Raw genomic sequence first — 9858 nt, forward strand, 5'->3', positions numbered from 1 at the left:
GATTCTCCTGCCTCAGCCTCCCGAGTAGCTGGGACTACAGGCGTGCACCACCACGCCCGGCTAATTTTTTGTATTTTTAGTAGAGACAGGGTTTCAACATGTTGGCCAGGATGGTCTCAATCTCTTGACCTCGTGATCTGCCCGCCTCGGCCTCCCAAACTGCTGGGATTACAGGTGTGAGCCACCGTGCCCGGCTGCTACAAATAAATCTTGGCAAGTAGGTGAATTTGCACAGGGAGTGTGTGAGGAATGGGGATGGTTCGTGCGTCCTGGCCCGAGCTGCCCTCTGCGACGAGCCTGGGTGCTAGGTGCTTTCTGTAAGCATGGCCTCACTGTGCACAACAAAACTGAAAACATGGACTCCAGAGGAATTTACAGGCTGGAGGGGATGTTACATCTGTGAGGAGAGCACCCGGCAGAAGCAGAGTCCTCAGAGGTGAAGGCGCAGGAACCCCCCAGTTCATCCCGCTTTGGACCACACAGAGCTAACTCTGAGCTGGGAGCCTCCTCCCCGTCCACTTGGCTTCCTGGCCAAGGCCCCAGGCACATACAGCACAGTGGAGGAGGGCTGAAATAACACACTTTACGAGTGCGCAACACATGATATTGCTAGCCACGGGTCCAAGACTTTGGGTCATGCAAATTGAACAGGCTGTTTTTTTCCAGGCTAGGACCGTTGAAAACCTATGTGGCTATTTTTCTTTTTTTGAAGGCAGGGTCTCGCTATGTTGCCCCGGCTGGAGTGCAGTGGCTATTCACAGGCACAGTCATTAAGCACTACAGTAGATGATCATATTAAGTATGGTACCACGCTGGAGAAGCTCTCAGATGTGTCGCAAAGGACTGCTCACTGCCAGGCTGTGCGAAAATGCAGAAACTTGGAGACTCTAAATGTCCACTGGCCGGAGAATGGATAGACATGCTGTGGAATAATCACGAGGGAAAGCCACGCAGCTGTGGATGCGAGTAGAGCCTCGTGTGCCAGTGTGAACGGTACTCACAAGCAGTGCTCAGCCTAAAAAGCAGGTGACCAGGTATGGTGGCTCACGCCTGTAATCCCAGCACTTTGGGAGGCCGAGGCACGCAGATCGATGGAGCTCAGGAGTTCGAGACCAGCCTGGCCAACATGGTGAAACCCTGTCTCTACTAAAAATATGAAAATTATCCAGGTGTGGTGGTTGGTGCCTGTAATCCCAACTACTTGGGAGGCTGAGGCAGGAGAATTGCTTGAGCCCGGGAGGGGGAGGTTGCAGCGAGCTGAGATCGCGCCACTGTACTCCAGCCTGGGTGACGAGAAACTCCATCTCAAAAAAAAAAAAAAAAAAACTTTATTCTATGTGTGTATATAGTCATCTATGTTTTATTAAAAAAAAAAAAAAAAAAAGTAGGGTACAAGAAACCAAGCAAGAAAGCACGTGATCCTGCTGACAGGCGGTGTAGACTGCCGCACAACCCCGCACATTTTGGAGCAGTGAACCCACACGCAGTGAAGGTGCGCCTGCCCTGCTCTGGCTTCATTTGGGTGGCGTTGTGGGCACCCGGTCATCAGCTGGTCATTCTTAGGTATCTTTCTGTATCTGTATCTTATGATACAACCTTCATGAGGTGCCTGAACAAGGGAGGTGTCCTGTGCCACATATTGGTGCTGACCAGCGTGCGGCCCAGGGAACGTGTTCTGAATGCGGTAAGAGGCAACCCCTCTTGGAAGGACGGCGACCCCCTACCGGCTCCTCTTGACAGCCGAGTGGACTCCTGGATTCTAACAGCCGAGTGAACTCCTGGATTCTGACAGCCGAGTGGACTCCTGGATCCTGACAGCCGAGTGGACTCCTGGATTCTGACAGCCGAGTGGACTCCTGGGCTCCAGAAACGTGATTGCAGCAGACGGACCAAAGGTCTTTCCCCTGCCCTCCCTCTCAGGGTCCCAAAGACCCTCCCTGGCTGTGCAGCTGCCCACTATGGAACCCTCAGCCAGTCTAGATGGCGACACAGGGACCCCACTCAACAGAGGTGCCCACTAGTGCCTTCTTCTGACGGGCACAGGGTGCCCTGGGGCTAGCCGGGAAGGCTGCTGTGGGAAGGCTGGGCGTGGGAGAACACTGGAAAAATACACAGGATTCTGTAAGTATGAAATAAAAATGTAAAAGCTGGGGGAGCAAAACCACCCCCAGTGCAGCATTCCAGCGGCCTCCGAGTCAGCCTCCGCAGTGGGCAGCACATACCTCCCGGACACCCACACTCTGCTCAGCCAGGGGTCCGGCAGCTCCAAGGTTCCTCGTGGGTGGAACGCTGACTTGACCAGAGTAAGCAAGAGACTCGCTCTGCAGTTCTGGGGGTTGTTCTTCCTTCCTAAATAATAGCGGTGATTCTCAACCTCAGAGAAAACCGACAGAGGCCTCAGGAGAGGACGAAGATGATCTTACGCTGGGGTGAGTGAAGGCTGGGAGATGGAGAAAGTCCATCCAGGTCCCTGGGCTACCCTCTTCTGAGCCACAAAGGCTGGTCTTGAAGGGCCAGGGCTGCCCGTCCGTTTCCAACAATCGAGACTCTGATGAGTGAGGCTGTTAGGCTGATGGATGCCTGCCTGAGTCAGCGGTGGGGCCTCATCCCACAGAGGCGGGTGGCAGGGGATTGCGGCGAGGGCGGGCAGAAAGTTCCCAGAACTTCCTTCCGCAGGGGCTTTCTGAGAACAAGGGTCTCTGCTTAGTACTGGGGCAGAGTCCCGAAATGACAGCAGAAAAATAATCAGTCAGCAGTTCTGCTTCCAGCAGGCAGGGCTGGATGGGGGTGTCCTGGAGGAAGATATTTGCATTACTGCTTGGGTGATGTTTGGGAACTCTTTTTATTTCTTTTTTTACCCTTTTTTTTTTTTCCTGGAGAACAGAGTCTTGCTATACTGCCTAGGCAGGTCTCGAACTCCCGGGCTCAAGCGTTCCTGCCTCTGCCTCCCTCAGAGCTAGGATTACAGGTGTGCACCACTGTGCCCAGTGATATTTGGGAACTCCCTAAGAATGCTGACTGCAGGGTCTCCAGCCTCCATGCCATTCCCCAGGTACTCAGGACCTGGCTGTTACCAAGCCATCAGCCCTCTTTCCTGAGCTTGAATCCCAGTGTGTGAGATCCCTCGATCCTATGAGACGAGACTGCAGAGGGTATGGCAGCGGGCCCCAAGGGAAAAGGCAACATGCCTTCCATGAGGCATTTCCCACAATGTGGCAGCTAACACAGGCACAAGGCACACGAATCACGTGGTCAGAACACAACTGCCACAATTCCCCTTCCATATTTCTTATTCTGGCAAGGAGGAACTTCCAGGTGGGCACTACTATAGCACAGATTTTTTTTTTTTTCTTTTTTAAGCAGGTTCATGCTCTGTTGCCTAGGCTGGAGGGCAGTGGCACGATCACAGCTCACTGCAGCCTCGAACTCCTGGACTTAAGTAATCCTCCCACCTCAGCCTCCCAAGTAGCTAGGGCTACAGGTGTGCACCACTATGACTGGCTAATTTAATTTTTGGTACAGACGGGGTTTTATCATGTTGCCCAAATGGGCTTGAACAACTGGGCTAATGCAATCCTCCTGCCTCAGCCTCCCAAAGTGTTGGGATCACAGGCAAGAATCACCACGTCCAGCCTGAACAGCTCTTTCACAAGAGAGAACACCTCAGGCTCAGGGGTGGGGTATCCAGGAAGATTTTATTCCATTGTTTTGTTGCTGTTGTATTTGTTATTCCACTTACTGTGTGAGTTTTTTGTTTGTTTGTTTTGTTTTGTTTTTGAGACGAGTGCAGTGGTGCTGTCTTGGCTCACTACAACCTTCACCTCCAGGGTTCTTGCGATTCCCCTGCCTCAGCCTCCCGAGTAGCTGGGATTACAGATATGCACACTACCACACCCGGCGAATTTTGTTTTGTTTTTGTTTTTGTTTTTTTGAGATGAAGTCTTGCTCTGTTGCCAGGCTGGAGTGCACTGGCGCGATCTCGGCTCACTGCAACCTCTGCCTCCTGGGTTCACGCAATTCTTCTGCCTCAGGCTCCTGAGTAGCTGGGACTACAGCCATACGCCATCATGCCCAGCTAATTTTTGTATTTTTAGTAAAGAGGGGGTTTCACCATATTGGCCAGGCTGGCCTCAAACTCCCGACCTTGTGATCCACCTGACTCGGCCTCCCAAAGTGCTGTGATTACAGGCATGAGCCATCGTGTCCAGCCTATTCCAGTTACTGTTATTGAGCAAGGAAAAACAACACAATCCCCTTTTTAAAAGTGATAAAATAGAAGTAATTTAAGAGGAAAGAGGCCGAATCAACTAATGGGTTCAAGCTAAAGGAAAGGCGATGAACCCTGGCTGTCAGTTCAGGGCATCACCGCTTGCCAGCTGTGTGCTGTGGTCTGCGAGTCATGAGAGTGTCACGTTTGAACCCTGGGACAGGGGACGCAGGCTTAGAAGGCAGGTACAGAGAGGGGTGACGAATGCACGGGAGACAGCAGGCTCAGAGACAGAAGGGGCCGTCCACAGGGAGAACGGGGAGGAGCCGCAGGGCCGACTGTGGCAATCAGAGAGAAGTCACTGCAGCACCTGGGCACGGAGGCCAGGGAAGGAGCTGCACGACGAGTAGCCAGGCCCAGCCATGGCGAAAGCCCTAAGAATCTTGGCAAACAGGGCTGGGGAGCCAGTTTCTGGAGGCCGGGAATGGTTTAGTTTGGGGAAGCATTCAAGCCAGGGAACCACCAACTCTGAGCAGACTGGCCCAGCCGAGCAGCAGCAGGTACATTTCAGCCTGGCCTCAATCAAGGGGGGAAGCAGACGTCTGGGCTCGGCTTCCTCAGGACCCTGCTCAGGCAGGCTCCGGGTCAGAAACTGCCTGTGACACAGTCAGGCCCCTCTGACCCGGCCAAGTTCAGGTGACTGTCAGCTGCAGCCCTGGAGTTGGACACACACCCTAAACCACAAGAAACACTCCCTGAGCTGCTGATTTTTTCAGAGCAGTTGGACCTGTTCCCGACCGAGTTCTCCGAGGCCCTGCCAGCCACCTGCCCCCCGGTGTTCTGTCACGGCCTGGTCAGATGCCTGGCCGGCGGACCGGGGCTGCTGCTGAGCCACTACCAGGGACACTGCAGGGGCCCCGTGGGGGACAGCCCCCCACTCTGAGAAGGAGCCCTCCAGTTCAGCCTCTGCAGGGGGTGTCTCTGGCGACCTCATCAGCAGGCTAGTGCCCAGTGGAACATGGCCCATCACACACGCCCGGGCACAACCCAGCCTCAGGAGCTGCCGTCTGACAGGAGGAGAGCACCTCACACAAACACCAGCGTGTGGTGTGTGGGTGGGGGACTCCAAAGCCAGATGTTCCAAGGGCTGAGAACTCAGTTCCCACATGCAGCCCCGGAAGATGCCAAGGATAAGGGGAGATAGAAATGCATTCATTATAGGGCAGACAGGAAGTGGGGAGAGAGTGGGGTTGGGAGGTAGAAGAGGCCAATGACACGGACAGGAGGCAGGAGAGTACAGGGTCCCACACAGGATGGGCGGGAAGGGTTGACTATGTGAGTTCCCTATGCAGGGGAAGAGTAGCATTTAAAGCTGGGACCAAGGCAGGGGCTCCGGAAGCTCCCGAAAGTCAGCTGAGAGCTTGAACTGTACCCCAGGCCAGGTGGGGACGTGCTTCTCCTCTTCCTCTAGGGCATGCTCACACAAACCCAGCACACAGCCATCCGCCGTAGGGTGGGGGTCACGGTGGCCCATCCGTCCTTCCATGTGATATTTACCGGCTTCCTGGGGCAGGCTAGCCATTAAACCAAACACTGGGGATGCAGCCATGAGCAGAAATGCCTGGCTCTGGCGGCAACGGGCTCATCATCCAGTGGCAAAGGCAACGGAATCATCACTCCCACCAGCCTGAGACGACGCGGGGATCTGTCCACTCAGGGCCAGGGCAGAGGAGACGCCCGTTTCCGGCCCGGGGAGGGGACTGGGGCCCACTCACCCCACGCCCTCGCTGGCCTGAGGCCGTCTGGATCCTGAGTATCTGCCATGACCACCGCCCCTACAGACTGTCACAGGCGGCATGACTCCTGCTGGGTGCTTTGTCCCCTTACCCACGTGTGGAACTGCAGCCCGCCAGGCAGGAGCCCTTTCTCCCAGGCGGTCAGTGGGCCGCTGCTGAGTCAGGTCCAATGGAGGAAACGGTCGGTCTATTTTCCTGCTGTGGTGAGGAAGTCTCCCCATGACCCCGCTCTCAGGGCCTGGTCAGCAGGTTTTTCTAGGAGTGCAGAGGAAAAGGAAGACAGGGCCGTCCTCCCAGAGCCTCCGTTCAGGGAGCCCTGGGTACTGCTTAACAGGAAATGAGCAGAAATGCACCAAGCTGCAGCGCTCAGAAAAAGTGCTTGCCAAATCCAGCCCTGCAAAAGGCGAGAGACAGAGAAAGAGAGAGACAGGCAGGCAGGCAGACAGGAAGAAGGCGTGGAGAGGAGAGAGAGAGAGGAAGAGGTGAGAAGGCAAAAGAAGGGAGAGACAGAGAGAAAGACAAGGAAAGAATGAGAACAGAGAGAGAGAGGAAGAAGAAGGGGGAGAGACAGAGAGAGGAAGAAGAGGACAGGAGAGAAGGGAGAGAGGGAAACCCGCTGCAGCCCTGGCCACCACATTCTTCCATACGCTCTCCAGGGACAGCTTTGAAAGAGAACCAGAAGAGACCACCCCCTGACACTTCAGCTCACACATTAAAAAGCCATTAGAGTTGCTTTTTTTTTGTTTTTTGAGACTGAGTCTCACTCTGTCGCCCAGGCTGGAGAGCTCAAGTCTGGCTGAGATGCCTCCAGAGCCTCTTGAGCTCCTGACACCCACCCCACCCCCACCCCGGGGCAATGCTTCCCCATCCAACCCTCCCGGAGCTTAGAGACCTCAGGGGCTTGGAAAGGAGAAACATGGAGGCCGCTCTGAGCTCCTCCTTTAAGCCCTGCCCACGGCAGCGCCGAAACCTGCAGCTGCCTCCGAAATCCTACTGGGGACATTGGCAGCACACTCCAACACGACGTTTCCCCAGATCAGATCAGTTACAAAACACTGGCGACAATCACAGAGGCGGAAAAGGGCCAAGGCACCAGTGAAGGCTTGGTTGTACCCTAGGCCCCTGGATCAAAGTCCACTGGACACAGAGACACGGGCAGGTCTGAGCAGGACGGGCCCCAACCCGCAGATTTCTCCTCTGAGAAAAAAATGCAACACACAGAGACACCTGAGGGGCCCAACAGCCAGCTCAGACCTCAGGTGGACTGCGCACATGACAGCAGCCACCCCTGGGTGGCCAGGGGCGGAGTGAGCAGTATCACGTTCTCTGTGTGCTTGATAGGTCTGGGGTCTCAAAATGTGACAGCCCCCAATGTCTTCAGCTGAGCGGGATAAGGTAAGACACCTCATCTCGCACTCACAAGTTGTTATTAGGGGCACCCGGAATATAATTACGTACTGCAGGGCTGGGTTTTAACACACACCCAGATAAGCAGGGCGATCAGCACCCACAGAACCCCAACTGGTCTTTGGTGAACACGGGATTCTGAGTCAGAGATGAACTTTTGGCCGAACTTTCAGCCCTTGACTTGATTTCCAGGGCCTGATGTACAGCAGTCACGGGTGCAGACACCGGAGTTTGTTAGACGGGAAAACGCAGGATGCTGCTTGGTTACAAAGTGCCCAGTGACCACCCACAGCCAACCCTGCGGGCCAGGCGAGCCAGGTTTCACAGACAGGCCCCGGGAGAAGCGGGGTGTAAGGAGCCTCCAGCTTCCTTCGGGGAAGGGCAGTCTCAAACCTCTGTGTCTACACAGCCCAGCCAGCACACAGCTCAGACCTCCACACAGCTGCTGGTTCCACCCATCTGCAAGCCAGAAACACAGCGGAGTGGGGAGAGTGAGCCCTGCCCGTCCTGAGCGGAGCCCAAGGTCCACACCGCCGGCTCCAATGCCTCAAGGCACATACCAGCACATGCCGCACGTTCCAGACTCAGTCACCAGAGCTTCCTGCAAGGGTGGACTTAACCCCGTTCCCATCACACGTGGACATCACAAAGCAAAGTCCGTTCCTACATCTGTTGCCAGCACCTCCCCGAGGGAGACGGGGCTTCCGGAGGTCAGCCTGCAGCTGCTGGACTCACCGGCCTTGTCTCGGGCACAGCCTCTGAATCACCAACACCGCCCCTTACCAGCCCACACAAAAGGGCCTCAGAATCACCTGTCACTCCCAGCACAAGGGTATACATTTTTATCTGTGCCAAGGTTAAGGGGTTATGAACCCCATATTTTTGTATCTTAAGATCATTCCCAGTGGCTCACGCCTGTAATCCCAACACTTTGGGAGGCCGAGGCAGGAGGATCACAAGGTCAGGAGTTCAACACCAGCCTGGCCAACATGGTGAAACCCTGTCTCCACTAAAAATACAAAAATTGGCCAGCTGTGGTGGCACACACCTGTAATCCCAGCTACTCAGGAGGCTGAGGCAGGAAAACTGCTCGGACCCAGGAGGCAGACGTTGCAGTGACCTGAGATCGGCCCACTGCACTCCAGCCTGGGACACAGCAAGACTCCGTCACACACACACAAAGAGATCATACCATGTTTATGGCTTAACAAGTCAAGCACTTTGGTAGGAAAACCAAGAGTGGTCCCACAAAGTGAGGTTTTAAAAAAGAGGTCAGGGTCGGGCGTGGTGGCTCACGCCTGTAATCCCAGCACAATGGGAGGCCAAGGAGGGCGGATCACCTGAGGAGTTCAAGACCAGCCTGGCCAACAAGGCAAAACCCCGTCTCTACTAAAAATACAAAAATTAGCTGGGCACGGTGGCAGGCACCTGTAATCCCAGCTACTCAGGAGGCTGGGGCAGAAGAATGGCTTGAACTGGGTGGCAGAGGTTGCAGTAAGCCAAGATCGTGCCACTGCACGCCACCTTGGGAGTAGAGACAGAACAAGACTGCATCTCAAATACATAAAATGTTTAAAAAATCATAATAACCCAAGCATGGTGGCTCACACCTGTAATCCCAGCACTTTGAGAGGCCAAGGCAGGAGGATCACCACCTGAGGTCAGGAGTTCGAGACCAGCCTACTCAACACGGCGATACCCCTTCTCTACTAAAGATACAAAAATCAGCCAGGTGTGGTGTCACAAACTTGTAATCCCAGCTACTTGGGAGGCTGAGGCAAAAGAAGTGCTTGAACCCGGGAGGCAGAGGTTGCAGTGAGCTGAGATTGTGCCACTGCACTCCAGCCTGGGCAACAGTGTGAGACTCCGTCCCAAGAAAAAAAAAACAAAAAACACAATAAATAAACTAAAAAGAGGTCAGGGCAGGGCACGGTGGCTCACGCCTGTAATCCCAGCACTTTGAGAGAATGAGGAGATAGGATCACTTGAGCCTAGGAGTTCAAGACCTGGAGTGGTGAGGTTTAAGGAGCCTCCAGCCTAGGCAACATAGTGAGACTCTGTCTCTACAAAAAATTAAAAAATAAATAAAAATAGGCCAGGCATAATGGCTCACGCCTGTAATCCCAGCACTTTGGGAGGCCAAGGCAGGTAGATCATGAGGTCAGGAGTTCGAGACCAGCCTGAACAACATGTGTAATCCCGTCTCTATTAAAAATACAAAAATGAGCTGGGCGTGGTGGCATGTGCCTGTAATCCCAGCTGCTCAGGAGGCTGAGGCAGGATAATTGCTTGAACCCAGGAGGTGGAGGTTGCAGTGAGCCGAGATCACGCCACTGTACTCCAGCCTGGGCGACAGAGCTAGGCTCTGTCTTAAAAAAAAATAGGCCAGGCGCGGTGGCTCAAGCCTGTAATCCCAGCACTTTGGGAGGCCGAGATGGGCGGATCACG

The sequence above is a fragment of the Colobus angolensis genome, unplaced genomic scaffold, assembly GCF_000951035.1.
Source record: "Colobus angolensis palliatus isolate OR3802 unplaced genomic scaffold, Cang.pa_1.0 Scaffold22, whole genome shotgun sequence".
Classification (NCBI taxonomy): Eukaryota; Metazoa; Chordata; class Mammalia; order Primates; family Cercopithecidae; genus Colobus; species Colobus angolensis.